Source organism: Chionomys nivalis, chromosome 24 (assembly GCF_950005125.1).
Source record: "Chionomys nivalis chromosome 24, mChiNiv1.1, whole genome shotgun sequence".
In the NCBI taxonomy this organism is placed as follows: Eukaryota; Metazoa; Chordata; class Mammalia; order Rodentia; family Cricetidae; genus Chionomys; species Chionomys nivalis.
This window is the reverse complement of record NC_080109.1, coordinates 21,784,755-21,812,262: the sequence shown is the minus strand read 5'-3', so window position 1 is coordinate 21,812,262 and position 27,508 is coordinate 21,784,755.

Sequence of the window (27,508 nt, the reverse complement as noted above, 5' to 3'; positions counted from 1 at the left end):
GCCTCTTTTATGGCATTTAAGAGGAGGAGGAGTCGGCACCCTAGATGCATTGCTTGTTTTCATTGATAGATCAGCTCATATATTCATCTTTCCTGCTGTGTGTCCCTTCCCATAATGCATTTAATTTTAGTTATATGGACTCTCAATTATTCCTAAGCATAAGGTGGTATATAGGGGCCCTGACAGGTTACTAAAGGATACAGTTTTGTATTATGAATATATATCCAAAACCAGTTCAGGTCTTACCAGGCTTTCTAGGCTGTATACCCAGATACAGTCAGAGTATATTTAAAGAAAAACTCCCTAAATTTGGTTATTACTTGGGGCAGATAAACTTATGTTATTCAGTGATGGGAGTACCTGCAACCTACTGCAAGCAGAAGGAGAGGTTCTAAAGTAGCTAGGTGCATGGTTTAGAGGTATGTGTATTTGTGTGTGTGTGTGTGTGCATACTATATGCAGTTGAAGGAGTTAGTCTGCCAAGTGCATTGTTACAAGAGAGGTTTGGTAGACAGCATTCCTATAGTGTCTGCACGTAGACAGTCATGCATGCACACCTGCACAAACATATACCTGCACACAAACAGAACACATATGTATGTACTCACACATACAGTTGTACACGCACAATTTTAAAAATCTGCTCATGTTAAGTGTGCAGTTTGATGAGTGACAGCCACAATCATCAAGAAACAGAACATGTCCTTTGGTTGCCTTAAAAGGCTCCATTATGTTTGTGAGCTAAGACCATATCCACAGCCACACACGCACAATTTTAAAAATCTGCTCATGTTAAGTGTGCAGTTTGATGAGTGACAGCCACAATCATCAAGAAACAGAACATGTCCTTTGGTTGCCTTAAAAGGCTCCATTATGTTTGTGAGCTAAGGCCATATCCACAGCCACAGGCGAACAGTAACCTGCTTGCTGGCATTATAGACAGTTTTCTTTGTCTGATTAGCAGTTTTAGAAGAACACAATAATTTTATAATAAGTGATCTCTCCACCTGTAATTTTTCTGAGGTTCATCTGTCCTACTGGATATACCACAGTCTGGTGTTTTTCATTGCCTGGATATACAGTTATGATCATAGCATGCTTGCACCCTGGCTCTTGAAGGATAGAATAGACTGTCTCTAATTTTAAGCTATTGTTAATAGTAGTTGACTGTAGCTGTCCAGCTCATTGGTGAAGTAATTCCTTCGAATATACATGTTTACATGTGTGGATAAACATGCATGAAAACTTAAGAATAGAGATGTTGAAAAGCATCACCTGGCAGGCAAATATTTAATTTTGTAAGAGAGTAAGTGTTTTTAAAGTGTTTGTGATGTTTTCCACTGCAAGAACCCTGAGAGTCAATTGTATTGTGCGGTGCTGCGAATGGCAGCAATTAATGGGTTAAACTTTTAAAAATGAGCTTCATGACCTCATTCACTCAGGGATCATTGTCCAGGAGGGGGTGGGAAGAGTTCCAGCGCTGAGGTGGGAACGACCACAAGGAAAGAATCTTCTGGAAACATAAGAGCAGTTCAAAGCAGTTGGGACAGATGCATAAGACCTGGCCAAGCTCAATGCAGCCCAGATCCCCGCACAGCGAGGGCAGGTAGGCATGAAGTCCACCCCTAGCTGAGTTACTACTGGCACTCAATAGCTGTTGGAGAGGAGGTTTTATTTCACATATAGGAGTGTTTTTAGCAAAAGAAATTAAATGGGCAGGGGAAGGAGTGGATCTGGGAGGAGAGTGGGTGGGGACACCTGTGATGAAAGCCCATGGTGCAAAATTCTCAAAGAACTAATAAAAACGAGAAAAAAGGAGCGTTGTGTGAAGACAGCTTTTAATGCTGATTCCCAGCGCTTGCAGGGACTGGAGAGATGGCCCAGGGCTGAGAGCACTGGCTGCTCAGTCATGGGCCTTGGAGTTCCCAGTACCCATCCATCTTGGGCAGTTGATTGACAGCTGTAACTGCAGAGCCGAGGATCAGATGGCCTCTTCTGGTCTCTGTAGTCGCCCCCCCTCCAGACACACATGCACACAATAAACAAAGAAAACTGAAATGTTATTTAAGTTCTTAACCATTCTTGTTGATGTCAATCCCTAGACTTATGATATGACCAGTTTTTCTACTTTCACACAGGGCACGAGAGTCCAGTTTTATCACATTCCCCCCCAACACGTGACAATTTTGGAGTGTATTGACAGCAGATGATGGTGGTCTAAATTTTTGAAATGGATTAAAATTTTAAAATGTGCCTTGAAAATTTGAATTACAAATTTTGCATCAACTACATCTCAATTACTATTTTTCCCCCCATAGTCAAAAAAACAAAATCTCTGTCCTTGCGCCTTCAGGTTATTAACTTTGCTTCATCCTTAACGTGGCACACGAAAATGGTACCTCTCCTGTGTTGACCCTGGGTCCTCATCAGGGTCCCAGACCAACACTTGCTGTTCCAAGCTGCTCTGAACTCCTATCCTCTAACTGTGTGGAGCACAGTCTGGTGTGCCCATTAGTGTCTGGCTTGCACGAGTCCTTGTCCTACTGAAAGGAAGCTGATTATCATCCTTGAAAGCCCATCAAAAACAGTGTTATTACATTCAGAATCTTGGTGAAGCTTTCAGGCAGTCACAGGATGTACTTGCTGGTTCTTTCATCTATTACCCGGAGCTGATGGTATAAGAACAGGGTGCACAGCTAGTTATTGGTCCCCGTGAGAGGCTTCGCAGAGCAGAGAGGTAAAGAGCACCGAGCCCAAACCTGAGTCATTAAAGACAGCAAGAAACACCCGTCATTTAATGGCTTAAAAGGTACATAAATATATTGTGCCATCTAAATTTTGTTAAGCCACAGGCTGTAAGCAACTCATGTAAACTCAAGTGGGAAGCTATGGGTAACTTTGATCAGGTATGTAGGTGTGACTCTCAAGCTGGGAAATTGGCACTGTAAATAAATTAGTAACACCTTTTTTATTTTTAATTTTATTTTTTAAGTTTACCCAGAAGATAGTGTCTGTTTCCCCATCACGGGGGTATCCATATGTCCCTCTTAGGGTCCTCTTTGTTACCTAGCTTCTCTGGGGCTGTGAATCATAGCTTCGTCATCCTTTGCATCTTATATCTACTTACGAGTGAGTACATACCATGTTTGTCTTTTTGACTAGGTTATCTCACTCAGGATGATTTTATCTAGTTCCATCCATTTCCCTGCAAATTTCATGATGTCATTGTTTTTTTTTTTAACAGTTGAGTAATATTCCATTGTGTAAATGTACCACATTTTCTTTATCCATTTTTTGGTTGAGGAGCATCTAGGTTGCTTCCAGGTTCTGGCTATTATGAATAATGCTGTTATGAACATGTTTGAGCAGGAGTTGCCAGTATTACAGCTCGGGAGGGAACGATATCTTGACTTGTTCGGAATTCAGGCTATACCTGAAGCCATGAAGGGACGGACAGCCCTGGAGGGAAAGGTTCCCTGACTTATTGGGAAGACTGTATCTACAGCTCTGAATGGAGGTATCCTGGATATCTGCAGCTGTGCGGAGAAGGTATCCTGACTTGTCTGAAGCTGGGGTGCAGTCGGGGATGGTCTCCCCTCAGGATGTAGTGATCCTGCTCCTCTCCTCGAGAGAGACGTTAGAGAGGAGTTCTGCCCTGTTTCCCTAAGGGAACATCCTGGCGGAACTCGCTGTTTCTTCTGGCCTAAGATGTTGCTTCTTCTCCTTCACTCTGCTAAGGGGAACACCTGCAGAAATGTAGCAGTTTTTTTCCTGCTCTAATGACAAGTTGTTACTTTTTTTCTGCTTAGCTCTCCACCAAGGGAATGTCTCAGCTAAGGTTGTTATTTTTCCACTTAGCCCCTCTAAGGGAACATCTCAGCAAGGGTTCTTCTGCTCCTTGCTGGCACAAGAAGATCTTCACCCAAAACTCTTTTAAGAAAGAGACTTGTTTGGAAAGGAGGAGTCTAGGAGGGTGGCTGCTTCCATCTGGGTGGGAAAGGACATGTAAGCAGAGACTGCACTTTCGTTTCCAGGCCACCCAGACCCGAATAATCACACAGAACTATTTTAATTACAACACTGCTTGGTCAATGGCTTAGGCATATTTCTAGCTAGCTCTTGAAAAGGTTTGCAGTTGGGGGTGGGGGGAGCAACAGATCAGAGCCTGACAGAGACCAGACCTTAGTTTCACTTCACTAAAATGGGACAGAGCTGAGGAAGCAGGTCTCATGAAAGCTACAACTTGTGGGTGACCATCAGCAAGCACCCCCACAAGCTCTTCTGCTGATTCAGCAGGTCCCCAAAGCCCTTCTGCGGGCACATCACAACATGTTTCTAAGTTAGAGGACACAAAACAATACAACATCTGAAAAGCCAGGTTTCTTTTTATTATTATTTACTTTATTTTATGCATATGAGTATCTGCATACATGGTTCTGTGAACCACATACATGTGGTATCCACAGAGGCTAAAAGAAGGTGTCAGATACCCTGGAACTGAGTTACAGATGGCTGTAAGCTCCCACTTGGTTTATGGGAACTGACCCCCAATCCTCTGCAAGGGCAGCCAGTGCTCTTCATCTCTGAGCCCTGATGGAGGAAGGTCATTGGTTAAAAATAAAGAAACTGCTTGACCCATTTGATAGGCCATCCCATAGGTGGGTGGAGTAGACAGAATAGAATGCTGGGAGGAAGAGGAAGTGAGATCAGATGCAGGGAAGCTCCTCTGAGAAACAGATGCCATGCTCCCCTCTCCCTGGCAGACGTGATGAAGCTCCGACCCAGGATGGACGTAGGCTAGAATCTTCCCGGTAAGCGCTCTTTGGGGTGCTACACACATGAATAGAAATGGGTCAAGCAGTGTTTAAAAGAATACAGTTTGTGTGTCATTATTTTGGGGCATAAGCTAGCTAGGCAGCCATGAGCTGGGCTGTGGGAAGAGGCCCGCAGCTCCCTACTACAGAGCCCTCCTCCACACTCTGTCGCCAGGTTCCTTGTCATGTTAGAGATTCAGACTACAATAACTGGGGTGAGCCCTGTCCCTCCTCTGGTACCCATTCTGGGTTCAGACTTTGTGACTTTTTTGGTGGCAGGAGGCCAAGTCTGGTGGCTCATGGTGGAGGATATTCACAGCCCCAATACATGGTTTGGATAAGTATGTTTCTATGTGTGGGCATCAGAGCATGGGCAAGAAGAGGGGTCAGAGAGCTGCTTCCTCTCCAGCTAACAGTCATAAGACAGCTTCTAAGCACCGTAATGTTCATTTTGTTAGTTATATCAGTTACATCACTTCCCCGGCTGGATGAGCGGACCTCTGGAAGCTCATCACACAGCCAGGTGGTACCCCAAGGTTCCTGCCAACACATCCCATGCTCCCCAGTTAGAAATCCTCAGTGCCCACAAACTGGCCCTAGAACGGCCTAGGCACAATTTCAGAAATGTTTTCTTTTTCTTTCATGGCTTTGAACTCTCAACCTTAACCTTCTAAGAATCTGGAAAAGAAAAAGAAAAGAGAAGTACCTGTTGTTCTGAATTAGCTGGATCCTAAAAGATTACTTTCTAACCTGAACAAGAGGAAGTTGGAATGGGAAATGATGTCTCTATATAAGACTTTTTGTCAGGTTTGATTATTTCTGAAGGACCTGTAGCCAGGGCGGAGGTCATGTTGATTTAAAGTAGAAAGTTGTTCAGAAGCAAGCTTTGTCTTGGCAAATTATTTTCATCATAAATTAGATATTTAAAACAATTTCTATGTATTTCAGTGACTCATACTGTATAGGTGGGGGTTGTACTGAGCCACCATTGTGTTCCAGAATGAATAAAGATGTGATATCTTCCAAAAACTAATTTCCTTTTAAATGTGGATTAGTGCCTATTCAGTGAGGCAGGAACATTCTTTGCATTCGAAAGCCATTGTGTGAAGCGGAGCATGAATGCGTCTGCAGCCATCTTTCATCTCAGAATTCTTTTTGCTTCTCACAATAAGGAAATAGTGAGGACGGCATCTCCAGTGTTGTTCTATCCTGAGACCTTGTTCACTTTTGTGTCTGTCTCACTTCACAATCACAACAATCCCATATGTCAGGATCCATAGTCATTCCCGACTTTCAGTAGATAAAAGGAGACTTAAGCTGTATGACCTGCCGAAGACACACATCATGTCTGCTGAGTGGAGTTAGCGGGCTTTGGATACAGCTGCAGGTCTGACTTCAGGATCCATATACTTCTCACAGAACCTCATGCTTCCCTGTAGCGCTAGAAGCTCATTCCAACCGGTAGAAGTCATGTGACCAGAGGTAAGGTCTCTTATTCAAAATATATTTTGGATCTTTTGCTGGTAAAATTATTTTTCACGTCCTTTCATTGGTTTCCACTCAGAAGACTGCACTGGGAAGAGTAATGGCGAACCTTCATGGTCAGGTTGACCGATTGATCTAGAAACTGTAGATGTGCACAGAGCTCTGGCTACCAGGGGATCCACTGTCATGCTTGGATGAACGTGTGAATACAGGCATCATCCGTACCAAGGCTGAAATGGGTAAAGTGCTTGCGTGGAAGTTTGAACGCTGCCACCCAAGCAGAAAGCCAGACACATGTGAGCCTGTGACTCCAGCACAATGGGGAGTGGAGCAGAGTCACGTGGACCCCTGGAGCCTCTGGTCCGGCTCACGTAGCTGAACTCTAAGCTCAGGTTCAGTGACTGACCGGATCTCAAAAAATAAGGTGGAGGGATGGAGGTGTTGGAGAGATGACTTGGTGGTTAAAAGTTAAAAGTGAGCTCTGCTCTTACAGAGGACCCAGGTCCAGCCTGAAGATGTAGTTCCAAGGTTTTCAATGTCCTCTCTTGGTCTCTGGAGGCACTGCGCTAACAAGGTCTCTCTCTCTCTCTCTCTCTCTCTCTCTCTCTCTCTCTCTCTCACACACACACACACACACACACACACAGGACCAAAAATAATAGAAGCAAAAATATTCTAAAGAAAAAATAAGGCCGGGCGGTGGTGGCGCACGCCTTTAATCCCAGCACTTGGGAGGCAGAGGTAGGCGGATCTCTGTGAGTTCGAGACCAGCCTGGTCTACAAGAGCTAGTTCCAGGACAGGCTCCAAAGCCACAGAGAAACCCTATCTCGAAAAACCAAAAAAAAAAAAGAAAAAATAAAAAAGATGGAGTAAGATAAAGGACAACTAATGTCAACCTTTAGTCTCCACATGTGTCTACAATGTGTACACACTCACATATACATGTGCATACCCACAAGGACACCCACACATGAATGCACCACACACACACACAAAGTCTGTGGTAATGTTTTGCAATATTTTGTGCTCGTGTTTTTAGTGCAGCCCAAAACACAAGGTAGTTGTGGAATTTCCATCTTGTGGCATTATGTCAATTTTTAAAGAGTTTCAGATATTAATACATTTTAGGTTTGGGGATTTACAGATTAGGGGGTGCTCAGTTTGTTATTTCTGTCATTATGTCAGCTATTATTCTGCATCTGAGGGGGCTCTCTCCTCAAAGAGAACTGGACAAGTTCTATTTCCCCTTGAATGTTCATAGGCACAGATTTAAGCACAGTGACATTTTGATGCTATGTTCAAACTTTCATTCCTCAAGCCTTACCCACTGCTCTGTCTTTAATGAAAATAAGATTGCAGTCCCAAAACACTAGTAATATTGAATTTGTGAGTCAAAACCTTTATATACCATATATGGGGGGATTAACGATGAATATGTCTAATAATTTGATGGTTCTGCTATGTGTGCAGAGTGCTTTTGATGGTGATGAGAAACGAGGAAGGTTACTTATCTGTAAATTGTAAGCCATCTCTGTGTGATTCACTGCTTATGCCTCTGACACAGCTTCGGTGACCAAACACTGAAAATTCAAGTGGCCACGTTTGCAATGCTGAGAGGAGCACAGGGCTGTCTGGACATCTGACTGCTTCAGAGATTCCATCCTATTTTACAAGCCTTTGTTGCATACCTACCGATCAGAGCAGTGGTCCTAAGGACTCCGACAGCAGCATATTACAGCGCTGGCTAACAGGAAATAGGACATCCGTGGGAGTGACTGCACCCCGGACAGAATGCGATTTCCCTCTCCCACGCTACGGCTGTTTGGGATTTATGGGGAGGGGCATTAGTGACGGCGCCTAGTACCTCATGCAGGCTAGGCAAGCATGCTACCCCTGAGCTGTCTCCCCAGCCAAGGCCATCAACCTACAGGAACAGCTGGGGGCTGAGGTGGAAGACAGAATTCTCTAAGAAACTGCAATACAATGCAAGGTGGAAGGATGGGACATTTGCCGAAAAGAAGAGGGACATGAAGGACTGCTGGTGAGGGGCTCGAAGCACCGAGTGGTATCTGAGACAGGAGACACCCCAAAAAACAAAGCCTGAGGATGTCTTCAAGTATGAGTTTTAGAGATCAGACGCTAAGCTTCATCGTCTGCGGAACTTGAATGCAGTCTAACAGATGAAATGCATTTAATCCAAATGGCTGTTAGTTCAGAGCTTCTTAATTTAGAAAATAGGATGTTTTGGCCTTTGGAAAGTTATTGTTCAAAGTGAGGTGGATGTGGATTATGACAGGTAATGTGTTAAACACGATCCATAGTTGTTTCAATGATTACAAATATAACAACTTAACTGTTTTCCATTGCCAGGAAAGATTTCTCTCCTTTGTCTTTTTCTCTCTTCCTTCTCTTTTCCTTCCTTCCCTTTAAATATGTAGCTTTGTTATGCCCCATGAACCCTCTATCCCAGCCTCCAGGGTAGCCAAGATGTCGGGGTGCATTTCACCCCATGCAATTTACATATTTCAAATAACTGTGGGATATTCCAACATATGGATGATCCTTCACGGAGAAATTTAGTTTCCTAGTGTTTCATATTTAGATTGTTCCTGATTTCTACTGTTATAAATAAATCTGCCCTTAAAGCTCTAGTAGCTAAGGTTTCTTTAAGTGACTGTCACAAGCCAGGCATTGCCCCAAGCACTTCTGTGAGCACAGGGCTGGAACCCAGTAGCATTCTGGAGCTTGAACAATAGATGCCCTTCCTTCCCACTGCCCCCTTTCCTGGTCCCTCCAGGACATCACTGGTTTGCTTTATGTCCCTGTGGAGTTGGTTTGATTTCCCAGAGTTTCTGGAATAGTCCACTGTGCACCTCCTTGTCGTTGCTTGGCGTCTGTAACTCTGCATAGTCATTTTGAGATGTATCCAGGTGGTTAATACACTAACAGTTCATACCCTTTCCCTGGAGTATTTTATTTACCCATTATCTGTTGAAAGTTATGCGGGTTATTTCTAGTTGTTTGCTCATTGTGAGTACAGAACAAAGATGTCTTCTCACCTTTATGTGAACATGTTCTTTCAGATCACTTGAATAATCCCAATGTCTTAGTCGCTGTTCTATTGCTATGAAAAGACACCATGACTACCCTGTCTGGTTTTATGGCAACTTGACACAAGCTAGAGTGATCTGAAAGAAGTGAACCTCAATTGAGAAAATGCTTCCACAAGATCCAGCTGGGGAACATTTTCTTTTCTTTTTTCTTTCTTTCTTCCTTTCTTTCTTTCTTTTGTTCTTTCTTTCTTTTTCCTTTGGAGGGATGGATTTCGAGACAGGATTTTTCTGTCTAACAGTCCTAGCTGTCTTGGAACTCACTCAGTAGACCAGGCTGGTGTTGTGGAATAATCTTATTATACACTGTGAAAGATGAGTCTTTGCCAAGGTGCCTTCTGGCTGGTTTAATGAAGAGCCCAATGACCAATAGCTAAGCAGGAAGAGTTTAGGTGGAACTTTTGGCCAGAGAGATGGGGAGAGAAGATGGATTTAGGCACGGGAGAGACCAGAGGACACGGAGAAGAAACAGGACAAAACATAGATTAATACAAATTGGTTTATTTAAGTGATAAGAGCTGATGGGACAAACCTAAGAAATAGGCCAAGCTTTCCTAATTAATAATAAGTCTCTGGTTTTTTTTTTTTTTTTTTTTTTTTTTTTTTGTGAGCCTATGGCCCAAAGAAAAAAATCCATCTACAGGCTGGCTTCAAACTCAAAGAAATTCACCTGCTTCTGCCTCCTGAGTGCTAGGATTAAATGAGTGCACCACCACCACACAGGTGATTGATGGAGAGGATTTGTGGGTGGTTCCATCCCTTAACTGGTGGCCCTGGATTGTTTAGAATGCAGGGTGAACAAAACCATGCACACAGCACCCCTCCATGACCTCTTCACCCGCTCCTTCCTCCAAATTTCTGCCCCATTTGAGTTTCTGTCCTGACTCCCTTCAATGATGAACAGTGATACAGAAGTGTAAGGCAAAGAAACCCTTTCCTCCCCAACATCATGGTGTTTCATTGTAGCAACAGAAACACTAACTAAGACCAAAGAAACTCTTGTAAAAGAAAACATTTCATCAGGGACTCAGTTAAGGTTTCAGAGTGTCCATGATTATCATGATGGGAGGTAGTCAGGCATGGCCCATAGACATTAGGCAGAGACAGGGATATTGTGCCTGGCATGGGCTTTTGAAATCTCAAAGCACACCTGTGGAGACTCACCTCCTCCAACAAAGCCACACCCACTCCAGCAAGGCCACACCTCCTCCAACAAGGCCATGCCTCCTAATCCTTCTATTCTTTCTCAAACAGTTCCACTCCATGGTAACTAAACATTCAAATATAAGAGCCTGTGGAATCCATTCTCATTCAGACCCATACGCAGGGAGCAGGATTGCTGAGTTATTTGTTGCTCGTTCAGTTCTACAAACTGCTGAGCTGTTTGTTCCATCTTAGCAAGGAAGACTTGATGGCAGAAGCTTGAGGCAGTTGGCTACAATGTGTACACAGTCAGGAAGCAGAGACAGTGTTCTGGAGTTTTGAGATCATGGTTAATACTAGCCCGTTAGAAAGGATGAGTTGGAAACCAGTCTTAGAGTGTTTCCGTTTTGATTTCTATCATACTGTAAGGGTATGTACTTTGTATTGCTTGAATTATGTTAATCTCATGAATTTCTATGACCCTGGATGTGGTCTATTTCACAAATTCTGTTGGACAAAAAGTGCAGTCTGCTGCTTGGTGACACAGTGTTAGGTAAAGAGGTTAAATCAATTGAGAGTGTCATTGATTTCGTTTTTACCCTGCTTATTCCCCATCCTCTTGCTTGGTTAGCTCTTCCTGTGCAGTGGCTCACCTGTTGTTGATATTATGAAGACCATTCTTCATCTTAGACCTTGTAGTCTATGCTTCTAGAATTGTCTGTGGGGTGATTTCTATACACTCCTCATCTTCATTTCTGTCTTAGAACATATGAGATGCCATTATCGTAGCTGTTTTTCAAGTTTGTGTGTTTAGTTTTTTTTTCTTTCTGGTTAAAGGAGACTATTGTCTGAGAACTAAAGAACATTTGCCGTGTGAAGGTGGAAGGAGGAGTGGTGAAATCCAGCAAAATACCCATCACCAAGTAGAATAGGTAGAGGACCCCAACAAGGAAAGGTTTGGAGTTTCCAAGAAATACAGAGAAGGTCAGACTGGGCATTGGGGGCAGAGACACAGAGAGCAAGACAGTAAAAGAGACCTGTGGGAGGGTGTACTCAGTGGAACCTCTAGGTACAGCCCTTGTCAGCACATGCTTTCCAAACAAGGACTGAGGATTGCTTCCTGCTCCCGTCCTGTGTTCCTGGGAAGACCATCACGTGGGAGCAGTACTGAGGGAATAATCCCTAACTAGAGTATGCCAACACACAGCACAAGAGGACAAGCACCCCATCTCTTAATGACCAGCATCAGATACAAGATGGATGATCATACATCCAGGAGGTGTTTGGGTGATAAGTAAAGTAAAATAGAATATAATTTTATACAAGTAACAAGTTAGTTTTCTGTATAATTTATGTCCAGCCTTTCTGTCATCACTTTAAAGTTTATAATTGCTTCGTATATAACCACTTTATATAGAGTGAAACAGTTCTCCAAAGTAGAATCAATGATCCTAGGGCATTAGAAGTAGTCCTTGATTCAGTATCCACTGGCAACTGAATGGTGCCATAGTGCAAAGAGGCCATCAGGCCTTCCCACTGAGGCTGACACTTTCCCTGTGACAATGGTCTCTGCTGGAAGATTCATGTGCTTAACCAAAGAGGTCAACAGATTTCCTTTCAATAGATAAATTTTCTCATGCCTTAAAGAACTAAAAACCTACATTTACACACATTTCCATGAGTCTAAAATAGTGTTATTTATGATCTAAAATAATGTAACTATTTCAATCCTCTTATTTATGGTCATGTGGTTTGTGCTGTCTGAATCAGACATGGGTAAGCCTTTGAGGAGGTCTCTCCTCCTGGAAGCTATCTGTAGACAAGGAGTCTGACTATATTGTTCTATCAGAGAAAATGAACCAAACCCAGGGCATCCTCCTGCAGTTTGTAGGCTGAGCCTACATGAATGGCTGTTCATACCCCCACTGCAGTGCTTGGCAGACAGTGGAAAAGAATAGTGAGATTGACTTTCTCAGATGCATCAACCCCATAAGGATACGAGAAACATATGACTCACTGTTAATTCAGAAACACAGCCATCACCTCCAGGGAATAAGATATCGGTTATTCTAGAGGCAAAGAAAGTAATGAATCAAAGGTACTTTCAACATACATTAGTGGAAAAATCAGGTAGGAAAGAAACAAAATCTCTGCTATTCAACTTCATATTTTTATCTGATATTTTTTTGGTTGGTCTTTGGGGTTCTGTTTGCATATTCCAAAAGGATTTACCCAGTAGTAACAAGGATGCTAGGTCAAACATACAAGTGGTCACTGAATGGCTATTAGGGGGCTAACAATAGCCCAGGATTATTTGGCTTGCAACATTCCAGCTCTCCTTAATCACAAAAGTTCTGACTAACTTTGTGGACTCTTTAACATGAGTGTCGCTTTTTTTTTTCTTTTCTTTTTCCATCACCCAGCACATGGCCTGGCAGGTGATCAAACAGCTGCAGGAAGTGCAGAGCATCGATCTAGCTGACTATTGCTCTGAGTAAGCTTGGCAGGAGCCCCACTAGGAAAGAGAGGCTTTTAGTCCTTTCTGGCAATGTCCAGGGAGGCTCCAGATGGGTATACAATGTGAAGGCTGCAAGGAGCCAGGATAGGGGTTGGCAGGAGGCCCTGTACAGGGATCCACTGAGAGGCAACTGTGCCAGAAGAGGGGGCAGTGAACTGGAAGGACAGATTGCAGGATGATAAGGCATGAGTCCAAACTGGGTAGACGGACAAACTGTTGCTTCTTGTGTGGTAGGATCATTACTTTCCTGTCTGACTTGTTTGCACAAAGAGTCAAAGGCCCTTCAAACCCTATGTTGTGTAGATTTTTATAGGTGAGAACCTTTATAAAAAGGAAAATAGGCTACTCTCCCACCTGCTGTTTGAGTATAGCAGGTTATTTATATCATTAGCAATTACTCCTTTGGTGATGAGTCAAGTTTCCCTATATCATCACAAACACATAAGGCTATGATTAAATTATGCATCTACACTTGGCAACCGCTTTGCAAGAACTTGTCTTTGGTCTCTCTTCATCAAACTAAATAAAAGTGATCAGTTGTATGTTGTATGTTTCGATCCTTGGAAAATGGGAATTTGCTGACATTTAAAGCCTGGTGAATGTAAGTCTTAGACAGTCTGTTCTCCCCAACAATCTGCTGAGTGTTTAGTCCTCTCAGTCTTTGTCCTGTTGCTCACTGATTCCCCTGTTCTTCTGGAATGGGGTACAGCCTATCAGGTAATTGTTTATGTCCATAGATATGGTGGTTTGAATAAGACTGGCCTCCATAGGCTTATATATTTAAATATTTAGTCACCAGAGAATGGAAATATTTGAAAGGATTAGAAGGATTACTAAGATTGGAGTAGGGATGGTGTGGTTGGAGGAAGTGTATCACTGGGTCTAGGCTGTCTTGTTCACTCTCTGCCTGATGATCAGGATGTAAAGCTCTCAGCTACTTTGCTAGTGCTATGCATGCCACCATGTTCTTAGCCATGATGGTAATGAACTAACCCTCTAAAGTTGCAATAGAGCCCCCAATTAATGCTTTCTTTCCTAAGAATTTCTTTTATTATGGTGTCTCTTTAAGCAATAGAATAGTGACTAAGACAATACATTTCAGTGAAACTAATCCTTTAGGTAAAGAAATGTGGGCAGCCTGAGTTACAAAAGCCTCCTTCTACTACCCTGTCTTAGTGAGTGTTCTACTGTTGTAAAGAGACACCATGACCACAGAAACCCTTATAAGGAAACATTTAACTGGGACTGGTATCCATTCAGAGGTTTAGGCCATTATCATCATGATGGGAAGCATGGCAGCACACAGACAGACATGGTACTGGAGAGGTAGCTGGGTTTCCTACATTCAGATTGGCAGGCAGCATGAAGAGTGAGCCCACCTACAGTGATACACTTCCTCCAAAATGACCACACCCACTCCAACAAGGCCTCCCAAGGCGCACGCCTTTAATCCCAGCACTTGGGAGGCAGAGGCAGGTGGATCTCTGTGAGTTCGAGACCAGCCTGGTCTACAAGAACTAGTTCCAGGACAGGCTCCAAAACCACAGAGAAACCCTGTCTCGAAAAAACCAAAAAAAAAAAAAAAAAAAAAAATAGTGTCACTCCTTACGAACCTCTGAGGGCCATTTTCATCCAAACGAAGTCAGAAGCCTTACTAAGATGTTGTGCCCTGAGGAAGGAGTCTGTATATAGCATTGCTCAATTTACTTGACCACAGTACCCCTCACCTTCAGACTGTGCACAAAGTGTGCTACAGAGTTTGCTCTTACACACCCTAGAAAGTGCAACACAGGAGTTTCCAGTCCAGCTCCTCCCCGGAAGTCACCAGGCTAGGGAGCATAGTGGCCATAGTCCAGAGTACTGATAAGAGGTATAGACGTGCACAATTGCATGGAAACCTTGGAAATCGTTTGCTTATTTATGATAACATTAAACATACTCATAAGCATAGCTAATGGCCCAACAATCCTTACCCCAGGTGTTTGCCTGAAGGTATTTAAAATATAGTCACATAATAGTTGGTACTTCAGTGTTCACAACCACCTTACTCACAAGTGTTAACTACAAAGAATGCAAATTTCCATCAGTGAGGAAGGGATAATCAAACTGTAGTATAAGCCTATCATGTAATATTACTTAGAATAATAAGATGTAAACATTGACACTTGTGCTGATGTGAGGACTCTAAATGCATCTTGGTACACGATGAAGTCCAAATCTCAAAGGGTACGTGTCTATATAATTCTCTTTATGTGACATTCTGGAGAAGAGAAAACCGTGGTGTCAGGAAACATCAGTTTTTCCAGTAATTGGCAGGGGCAGAGAGAGGGCAGCCTCTAAGGGGCAGCAAATAGAATCGCTAGCTATGATGAAACTGCTTCGTACTATGAGGGACACCTGCAGAATCCCATACTAGCCAGTCAGTTTCTAGGTTATGAAAAACTTTAAGAATAAAACAAACTGTAATTTGTTTTAATTATTTTATGTACATTGGTGTTTTGTTCACATGTATGTCTGCGTGAAGTGTTGGATCCTCTTGAATGGAGTCACAGACGGTTGTCATGTGCCGTGTGGATGCTGGGAATTTGAACCCAGGCGGTGCTCTTTAACCACTGAGCATCTCTCCAGTCCCCAAAATCTTAAATAGATATTAAATCTTAAATAGATATGACAGCTTTGGGGATGAAAAAAGCTAGACCTTATTCTAGCAGATTAATATTAAATGAAATAAATTTTACAAATTTCAGTTACAAAGAAATAAAAAATACACAGAACAAATGTCCCAAAACCTGGGAGACATTTTGTACACTGTAATTAAAATAAAACACTGTCAGTTTTTATAGATTCCCCAGTGTTTTTCAATCCCTAAAAGATCAGATATTTACTGAGTATCATTTTTTTTATTATCAAAAAAACTCTTTCTAGCCCATGGATTACAATCACATCCTCCCGTTAGACACATTGAATCCAAGGGGAAATATTTTAAGTTCTATTTACTTCATCTTTTTAGTTGGTTTTCTTTTCTTGTAAAGATTGTTCAAATCAAAGAACAAGTCTAACCCATTGTCATTTGAAAGGGTTTCTATACGGAAATTTTATGAAGCATCTTTGTTGTGCTGTATTTGAGCGGTCGTGCTTTTGAAAGGCAAGAGCTACTGATCAGAGCGCCGCATCCCTGAGAGATCAAGAGCTTCCTGCTTTCAAGGAGATTTAGATCAATTTGCCCGGATGGACATGCTTCTGCGGATTCAGGGGCAGATTAAAATCCTGACTTAACTTTGCATTAGCGAATACATGTTAGGGTTTTAAAACAGTGGAAGAAAATTAGCTTCTTTAACATGGTCTTTTCTAGGGAAAAAAAACTGTAGGAAGAGACTGAGACCGCATAGTGATGGGTTTTCAAATTAGTAAGGAGATCTGTTCATGAGAATGTGTGCAGCTTCTCAAGGGTATTTTGCTCCAGCCCTTGAGGTTCACTTTGACAGCAGAATGTGCGTTCCCTAGTGTTTCAGGACTCTTGTGCCTCTGGGGTCAGAGCAGCATGTGTTGTGTTGGCAAACATAGCTCTCCCAGGCATACCCATTTCTATTCCGAGGGGAACAGCATTGCTGAGTCTAAGCTATCAGTCACATTATCCTAAAGGGTATTGCAATTAAGAAAAAAAAATCTTATTCAACACTCTTTCATATTTGTGCAGATAGAATAAGGCAGAACTTTTTGAAAGAGGAAACTGGAGAGGACCTCAGGCTTCAGTTTGAGTGAATGTGTGTGTGTGTGTTTATGTGTGTGTGTGTGTTCGTGTGTGTGTGTGTGCTGGAGGAGGAGATAAGGAGACAGAAGTGGGAACCTGACAATTACATCCCAGATAAAATATATTGAGGAATCAGTATGCTGAAGGGAACTAATGACCGCTTTAGAAAATAGGGGAAGGGATCCTCTTCCATCTAAGCAGAGATATCTTAGAACTGATCTTACAATTGAAAACCCTTCCAACATCAAAGAATTGCCATTGATAGAGCACTGGAGCAATGGTTCCCGAAGGGTCTCGATCCCTTTGAAGGGAAAGTGACCCTTTCACGGGGGTCGCCTATGATCATTGGAGAAACCAGATATTTACATTACAATTCACAACAGTAGTAAAATTACAGTTACAAAATAGCAACAAAATTAGCTTTATGGCTAGGAGTCACCACACCATGAGGAAATGTATTAAAGGGTCACAGCATTAGGAAGGCTGAGAACCACAGACTAGAGTGTCCCTGGCATAATGCTAAGTGCATTGCCAATGTTATTTTATTGAATAAATAGATTGTGTTTATTCCTATGCTACTGATGAGAAAGTTGATAGCCAGAGCTATCAATTAATAATTATTAAATTATTATATAATTATTAATATATAAATTATTAATAATTAATAAATGGAACCTCCTGAAACTGAGAAGCTTCTGTAAAGCAACAACAGTCAACAAGACAAGACGGCAGCCTACTGAGTAGGAAAAGATCTTCACCAATCCCACATCAGACAGAGGTCTGAGCTCCAAAATAAACAAAGAGCTCAAGAAATTGGTCACCAAAAGAACACAGTTCATGAGAAGTTCTGGTTCCCTAACAGCCAAAGGGCAAGCGACAGCCTTGGCCTCCATACTCTGCCAGTTTTGCCCTGTTTGAATGGTGTTAAAGGAAACAAGGTTCAAAGCGACGGACGCTAGGGGAATCCTCTACTTGTACCACAAGCTACCGGGGGAAAATGTCTCTCATTGATTTTTGCCTGCATCCTCAGACAGCGTAAAGAGTAAAAATCCATAAATGCCCATTAAATGAACTAAGGAATGATCACTGTACTGGCTGGTTTTGGGTGTTATCTTGACACAAATTAGAGTCATCAAGAGGAAGGAGCCTCAGTAGAGAAAATGCCTCCATGAGACCCAGAGATAAAGCATTTTCCCAATTAGTGATCAATGGGGGAGGGGCCAGCCACTCTGGGTAGTGCAATCTCTCGGCTGGTGGTCCTGGGTTCTGTAAGAAAGTATGCTGAATTGTCACAAAAGACCACTTCCTAAATATAACCCCAGTAGCACACTGGGAGAAAAAAAATTAATAAATGGAACCTCCTGAAACTGAGAAGCTTCTGTAAAGCAACAACAGTCAACAAGACAAGACGGCAGCCTACTGAGTAGGAAAAGATCTTCACCAATCCCACATCAGACAGAGGTCTGAGCTCCAAAATATACAAAGAGCTCAAGAAATTGGTCACCAAAAGAACAAATAATCCAATAAAAAATGGAGTGTAGACCTAAACAGAGAACTCTCAACAGTTGAATCTAAAATGACTGAAAGACACTTAAGGAAATTCTCAACATCCTTAGCCATCAGAGAAATGCAAATCAAAACAACTCTGAGATTCCATCTTACATTTGTTAGAATGACCAAGATCAAAAATACTGATGACAACTTATGATGGAGAGGATGTGGGGTATAGGGAACACTTCTGCATTGCTGATGGGGATGCAAACTGGTGCAACTGCTTTGGATATCAGTATGACAATTTCTCAGAAGATTAGGAAACAACCTATCTCAAGGCCCAGCAGTACCACTTTGGGTATATACCTAAAGGATGCTCAATAGTAACACAAGGACATGTGCTCAACTATGTTCATAGCAGCATTATTTGTAATAGCCAGAACCTGAAAACAACCTAAATTCCCTTTGACCAAAGAATGGATAAAGAAGATGTGATACATTTACACAATGGAGTACTACACAGAAGGAAAAAGATGACATCTTGAAATCTGTGGGCAAATGGATGGATCTAGAAAACATCATATTGAGTGAGGTAACCCAGGCCCAGAAAGACAAATATAATATGTACTCACTCATAGTTGGCTTTTAGACATAAAGCAAAGAAAAACCAGCCTACAACTCACAATCCCAGAGAGCCTAGACAACAAAGAGGACCCCAAGACAGACATACATGGATCTAATCTATATTGGAAGTAGAAAAAGACAAGATCTCCTGAGTAAATTGGGGGCGTGGGGATCATGGGAGAGGGTAGAAGGGGAGTGGGGAGGAAAGGAGGGAAGTGGAGAAAGATATATAGCTCAATAAAAACAATTTTAAAAAGAATAATTCCATGAAAAAATAAAATAAAATAAATGGAATTGTGCGATATGGGGGAGGACAAAGAAAGTGTGCTGAGCAAGCCGGGGGAAGCAAGCTGTTAAATAGCACCCCTCCAGGGCCTCTGCATCATCTCCTGCCTCAGTTCCTGCCCTTTATGAGTTCCTTTACTAACTTCCTTCAATGACTAACAGCAATATGGAAGTGCAAGCCAAATAATTAGACCCATTCCTCCCCAACTTGCTTTTTGGTCGTGGTGTTTTGTTACAGCAATAGAAACCTAACCAAGACAATCCCGTTCTACATAAGCATTTAGATACAGTTGTAAAAGCCTCTTCTCATTTAAAAGTCACTTTCTTTTAAATTCTGGGAAAGTCGGCATCTCCACCTAGCTGCTGAGAAAAGTCTCACCACCTACACGTGTGACTCTATGACTCCATCACTCCGGTTTCCTGGGAAGATGTGTGTGTGCGCTTAAAGACAAACGACTGAAGATAAGAGCGAATATTTTACCTGCTGGAAATTCATCTAAGGTAATAACACCATAGCTTCTATTATGGCTCATAGATCTACTTGCTATATTTGTGATTTATACAGACACGCACATGAATGCAAACACACACTTTATGTAAATAGAGGATACAACATAATGATGGCCGACAGACATTTGCATATATTCATTTTAAACATCAATCAAGATAATTGTGCATAGGAGCAGGGGGATCATTAAAACTGAACACATGGGAGGATATAGAGAAAAATGAGAGAGGTGCTGCCCACTCTCTGAACTGCCATGGTCAGTCTAACAGGAAGCAATAGCATCAGCCACAGCTGGAGGAACCTCTGGGGGCAAAGTGCCGCTTCCACCAGCCAACAGCACTGGGAACGCGGCCCAGGTTGGCGGCCAACTCAGTCCACAACAACCCTGGCAAACCAAGCCAGGATAGAATCAGTTAATCACTTGAGCTGAATCAATGTGCTGCCTGTCCTGTTCCCATGGAATCCTGGCGTCATGGCTGCTTGTGGTTGATCTGGCGTGACAGGTGCGGACGCCGTTAGTGATGGATGAAGACGGCCTGTTCTGAGTTACTGAGAACCAAAGCGAATCTCTCCAGCTGGCTGGGATTCCGATGATGCAGAAGAGCTGCACATCCCGGACCCCAAGGGAAAGGCAGCAGGTGGTTGGGAAGGGACAGTCCTCACCCTCTGGGCGATCCATGAGTGGAAAACTGGTAGCTGACTGTACTGACATCCTGCCCAATGCCATCTATGACCAAGACCTGTTAGAGTTCATAGACGTCGCAGAAGAACAATGTGAAAATTCCTTAGCAGTTCTAGCAACGCTTCTCTTTTATTTATTTGTTTGTTTGTTTTACATCCCAACCCCAACCTCCCCACCCTCCCCCCTCTCTTCACACTCCCTCCACCACCTCCCTTCACCCCTCTAAATCCCCCTCCTTCATATTTGCTCAGAGAAAGGCAGCCTCCCATGGACTTCAGGAAATCATGGCATATCAAGTTGTCCTAGGACCAAGCACCTCCCCCTGTATTCAGGCTGGGCAAGGCAATTCAGTATGAGGAACAGGTTCCCAAGAGCCAGCCAAAGCACCAAGGAGCACCTGCTCTCATTGCCAGGAGTCCCACAAAAAGACCATAATACTTCTCTTATAAAGGTGAATGAAATACATGCCCGAAGAAGATCTCATGTGTAAATGTTGTCCCCGACTAAGTGTGATCTCAGACAAGCCCTGCAAAAGAACAAGCACCAGCATTTAAAAGTAACCAAAACTTTCCCTACTCTTGTCTTTGCTATTCCCAATTCTACCCACAGTAAATGGTTTGCCTAAACACAAGCAAGCAAACTCCTCAGAGACAATTTGCTTTGCAACACAAATGCAAACCGTCTGGTTTCAGGCACTCAGAGTGCTCCCCCCTGGTGCTGTGCAGAAAAGGGAGGTACAGGGGAAACCATCACTGCCTGAGTAACTGGTGAGATTGTGCATGTCAGCTGTGAAGGGGTGCCCAAGGGCACATGGTGAATTGTTTAGGAGACAGCAGGCACATCTCCTCTCTTCTCTGTGGTCATCTCCAGATAACACGATGGTCTGCACTTATATCTATGATCACGAGCTTAAGAAGGCTGTGCAGTCAGAGGGGAGAGGAGGATATGGAGGGGCACCTGTCTTCCCCTAAATTAGTCTGTCCACATGACCACAGATGTGTGGGCATCTCCAGATGACATTTTGTTGAGTTCTTTCCTTCTCCCTGTAGGTGATCAGGTGGCCCAGGTTCCCTTCTGTACCTGTGTGTACGTGCGTTGTGAGAGCTGCATGTGCCCACCTGTGAAAATGTGTGTGGAAGTCGGAGAAGCATCTCAGTATCATTCAAGTGATGGCCACTTTATGTCTTGAGACAGGACCACTCACTGGCTTCGAACTCCTGGATCAGGCCTGGCGGGCGACTAGTGAGCCCCAAGAATCTGCTTCTATAGCCCCAGATCTGGGGTTAAAAACACGCACCATCATCATGCCTAGATTATTCTTTTTTAAAAATGTGATGTCAGGATGTGGAGCTTGGGTCCTCCTGTGAGCACTTCATCTGAGCTGTCTCCCCCAAGCCCAGTCCCCTCCTCATGTGAGCACTTCATCTAAGCTGTCTCCCCCCAAACTCAGTCTCCATCTCATCCGTGATATCTTTTCTCATTTTGCCCTTTAGCTAGTTAAGTCTCCGCTCACCAGTAGCCCCGAGAAGTCCTTCAGGTTCCTCTACTGTGTATAAATTGTGGCAGAGTTAATGCAGAGTCCTGCCACAGGTAGGAAGGAGCAGGACGGGAGAGGAGCAGCAGACCCTGACAGGCATGACATGGAAGATTGCTTTAACTTCCCTGATCATGTTTGGGCACCATGATAAGTTGAGAAGTTGTCACCTAAAATCTAGCCCTATTATCTATTTGTCTATCTATCTATCTATCTATCTATCTATCTATCTATCTATCTATCTATCTATCTATTATTTTTGTTTATTATTATCTGATCCTGGAAAAAATATCCACTATTTCAAACTCTTTTTTTTATTCATGAAATAGAAATAAAAAGAGTCTGCAACCCATAGGGCCATTCTAAACATCAGGAAATAGATATGTGTGTATACATGTGCATGCGTGTGTGTGTGTATTTCCCAGTGATTTATGCTGTTTATTGCCATAAACTTGTTCCACAGTTCAATGTATTCATTCTTCAATATATCCAATGATTTCAAATCTACGCGAGATGTCCTGGATTAGTGTCTGGACATTCCCCCAAACCTGAGTCCCTGATGAGCTCCTCCCCATGTGGAGGAGAACCGGGAAGTCTTCTGAGAAGCTCTCCAAGCCGTGCAGTCATCTATGCCTGCCACATACACAGTACATGGTGAGGACCAGCCGCTGTAGGGCTGTGTGTTGTGTTGGAAATAGTCTACCATTCTCTTGAGCTTCTGACCTTGAGACCCACCCGGACAGTGCCCTAGGAGAGAAAGCATCCATGCGACCAAGGAGACTAAAGAAGGCAGCTTGGGCCCATGGCTACTGTTCAAGGTAGTGAGGAGCTAATAAACTCCAGTGCCACTGACTCTTTCTAAGTGACAGGGTGTCCAAGAACCAGGACCCCAAAGTTCACTCCCCAGGACACCAGGGAAACACATGTCACCTTTCAGCACACAATACTAGGCTGTGTCTGGACCCCATACTTGTTCCCAAAGTCATCACTGAAGACTTCAGAAGAGCATCGAACCTGTGTAAACATGGCTAGAACCTTCAGAGCAAACATGATTGACAGCCCAATGATTATATGCTCGTGTTTAATTCAGTAGAGTGTCTGAGTCCTTTATTCTACAGCTTGCATTAAAAAAAATCGCTTGTTTTTCTCAAAAAGGGTGAAACTTTAATTTTATATACATACATAAATGGAAAAGTAAGTGATTTTTGGTAACACTTTAGCAAGGGAAGATGCCTATGGATGCCTTATAGACAGCAGAAACTTTGCTGTGTATTTTTCTGTTTTTTTTCTGTCCATTATCCAAACTCCAAACATGCATTTTCTTTGACGCCTCCACCCACGAGTCAGCAAGAGCATGTTCAGTAAATGTCCCACCAGTTTCAATGTGATCAGAGTTGCTGTGTGGGTGTATATCCCTTCAGGACATATTCAGGTACTTCAAAAAATACTTGCTTTTGCTGATCTCTCTTTTGCCTTCTCTCTTCTGCTCTTTCCCCCTAGAATAGAGACCAGTAGTATGGAAGAAAGGGTCTCCCTTCACATCACTGGAAAGAAAAAGGGACCCTGGCCTAATGCATTCCTTGGTTCTGTGCAGACTCATGCCTTCCTATAGGCTACCATCTCCATTGCAAAGTAACACCACTGTCCTTCGGGGGTGGGCTTGTTTTTGTTGGTTTATCCAGGGCCTGTGTGATGGCTATTGGTTGCCAACTTGACTACACCTGCAATTGACTGAAACCGCACACCGGAGGGCACACCTGTAAGGGATTTTTGCTTAACTTAAAGTAGTAAGATCTACTTCTAATTTGGATCTTTGAGATAGGAAGACACACTTTTAATATAGATCTTTGAGCTGGGAAAACTTATCTTTAACCCAGGCCACACCTTCTGCTGGAAGTCTAAGGACATGAAAGACAGAAGCTTTTGTTCTTTGGTTGCTTGCTCTCTCCTTGCTAGCAAGTCAGTCCCGTCACTGACATCAAGACCTACTTCTTCAGAATTCAAGAATATACTGAAGACCAGCTGAGGCATCCAGCCTCATGAAGGAGCAACTTCTGGATCCTTAGACTTTCCATTCATAGGCAGGCATGGTTAGATTAGCCGGACTGCAGCCTGTAAGTCATTCTAATAAATCCCCTTTCCCTATACAGAGACTCCTATAATTTCTGTTACCCTAGAGAACCCTGACTAATACGGTCTGGAAGGATTCCTCAGACTAAACAGGTTCTTCTTGGCTTCAGCTAGCTGGGCACCTCTGAGGCTGCTCCCCTCCTGCATCCAGTCCATACTCTACTGCAAGGCTACTTTGTCTGTCATGTCAGTCAGACTAGCTGATCCAGCAGTCATACGCTGGGTATTCACAGCCCGCACACACTGGCATCCCTCTATGGAGTTAAACTTGGGGCTTCTTCATATTACCCTATGACCTAGTGGTCGTGGGCTTGCTAAACACGGGTGCTACTCTTTCAGGCAGGTTTGTGGAGATGTTAAAGGTGCATGGGAATAAGTTATTAGAGTCGTCTAGCCCATTCTCATCACCATGGTTACCCAGGCTTGGGGACGATGGTGCTATTGCCCAATCCTAATTTTCACCGGGGAAGTTCTGTGTTATCCTTCAGTTTTCTCTTTGTGAACTTCTGCAGTTTCGCTCATCCCTTCCCCATCCCTGCATACATGCAGACGCTTGAGCCAGTTGAGACCAAAAGAAGGAACTCAAACCGGGGAGAAAAGGGCGTCAATCACGTTAAAATAAGATTTCTGTTGCATACGTGATTCCCACTCCCACTCCATTTTCTGTACGCTACGTTTATTTCCAGAGCTGCCCTTAACTATTTAAAGCATCCTTGCTCCCCAAAAAACTCAGCCAGCGTCAGAACGCCCACTTTACAGTTGTGTAAAACCCTGCAGCCACGTACATCAACCAGATGTACCCAGATCCCAAGCAGCCAAGAACCAAAGTCCTTCATTCTTTTTTCTCACAGACAAGGATACTTTGTGAATAGAACGGAGAAATCTCCACATCAGTTCCACTTCTAGAAAATAAAATTCAGGGAGAAGTAAAATATGTGTTCCCTTAGTGTTTGCTCATTATTGCAGGGAATTTTGGCATCGAGAAATGTCTGACTTCATCCTCATGGATCGTGTGAGCTAAACACAAAATATAAAAGAATCTCCCTGTGGCGGGATATGCTGTAGAGAAGCTCACAAATTTCCACGCAGGGTAGAGCCAAGATCTACCAGTGTCTAGGGGCTTTAGTTGTTGACTAAGTCAGTGGAGAAATAGAAACAGTAGCTTACAAAGCAAGGACGCCATCTATGTCCAATCTGTGAAAAAGAGGAGTCATTTTCGTCAGCAAAGCTGAGGGGGAAGACATGGAGCCCCAGCCCACTGGCAGGCATGTCACAGGCAGCCAGGATGGTGGCAAGACACTTTCTCTGGCTGTCAGATCATTTTCAAAAAATAGCAATTCGTGCCATGCTAATAGCCTAGTCTATAATTAGGTGTGTTTATCTATGTCCCTGTGATCTGTCCCCTGGTTTCCATGCTTGATTTCCTCCAAGAACAAATAATCCCAATGAGTTATTCCTCAGAGTGGCAAGTGGGAGGGAGAGAAGAAGAGGGGGGGATGGAGGGGGCTTAGTTGAGAGAGAGTGAGAAAGGGAGGCGGGGAGGGAAAGATTATAAAATGATCTAAATGCAATGTCCTAGGCAATTAGGAGACAGCGAGTGACCAACTGGGCTTTGAGCAGCTTCATTTTCCATGCTGGGAGATGCTTAGAAAGTTCCTGCTGCCAGGAAACTGAAGCAAAATATCACCCTTTGTATTTTTTCATTTTCCCGGAACACTGAGGTACCAGCCAGCTATTGCTTGGTGTGCTCATTTCCAGGAAATACTGCCTGTACCCCATACATGTGCAACCTCCAAACCCCAGTGTCCCCACTCAATCCTTATTCCATCCCCACAAAAAGTGGGGCGTTCCTCCACAGTCACTATGCAAGCCGCTATCAGCTGCTCCCGATAGGAAACAGGAGTGGCTCATCTCCATCGAAATGGGAGTGTTCAGGAGCGTCAGTCCGCTGTGATGAAATAAGACCCACTGACTATACCATGCTGCAACCAGATCTCACTTTAGACTCGTAAAGACCCTGAGAGCAAGTACTGCCATGTTCCCATCTTTCAGATAGGAATGGCTAAGATAGTGGCCATCTTGATCTGCCGTGCGCAGAGCCTGGGTTTCTGCTTTGTCATATACTAATGTAGCCTTGGTTCTCGATGACGGCCTGAGCAGGCTGCCTCTTCTAACTGGAAGAGAAAGGCGAAACAGAACTGTTGAGGGCGTGGCTGCCTGTTCTTCCCCCTTTCACTCTTCATCCTACCTTGCTTTCTCTTGCTTGGATAAATTTACACCTAGAATTTTCTCTTTCATTCCTTTTACTCCATATTTTCCTATGGCATTATTATGATGAGTAATGATATTTTCATCGCTGTATATGTGGTGCATGATATGTAATCTATAACATTATATATATATATATATATATATATATATATATATATATATATATAGCCTGAGGCTAACCTCGTCTGACTTTGAATGTTCTTTCTGCCTCTGCCTCAGCCTTTCAAGTGCTGGGATTGCAGGAGTGTGTCATATTTATAGGGTACTGCCTGGGATAGTCTCTCTTCTCTCTCTCTCATTTTAATTTTGGATTGGGGCTCTAGTTATGAACATATATTTTTTTCAAGAATGGAAAGCACTGCAGAACTAGTTTGTACTTTGTGCCTATTTCCTTCCAGATTTCTTCTTTTTGTTATTTTATCCTTTTTTTCTCATTTTATTTTAAATCTGAACATTCCTTCTCAATTTCCTGTTGATTGCGGGCTGGCCTTGCTAGTCCTTTATTTCACAGTGAAATGAATTTTCACTTGTAGCAAAGGAAAAACCACTGCACGTGTGAAGTAAAATACCCAAGGGAACGAGACCAAGCCTGACCTTCCACCGAGTTGGCGGCTCCATTCCAACTATTGGTTTTCTTATTGGATGAGCAAAGTAAAAGAACCCATACTATTTTGCATGCAGCTGGAAATTACATGCATTGAGGACTCAGATACTGTTTGGGGCAGCCGCAGAAGCAGCAGCAGTATGGAGGCAGACCTTGATCATTTGACAGGAGCAGAAAGCGTGTGTGTGTGTGTGTGTGTGTGTGTGTGTGAGAGAGAGAGAGAACAGGAAGGCTATGGTAGGAAGAGATGGAAGCATAGACACCGTGAGGATGGTGGAGCTTGAGCTGTGCTTTCAGGGTAAATAGGATTCAGATTGTGGATATGAGGCTGAGAGGACCATGCAGGAAAGGAGATCGTGAGTGCAGAGTAAAGCCAGTTCCTGTTTGTTCCCAGTCTCCTAAGGCTCCCCCTCAAGGGCAAAGAAAGCTGGGCCAGTGCATAGACTGGCTCTGTCTCACACACCTCCACTCGGCCTACTGATTGTGAATGTCCACCTGTGATGCACTGCCACAGGCGAGCCACATGGTAATTGAAGGTTTAGTGAGCACAATTACAT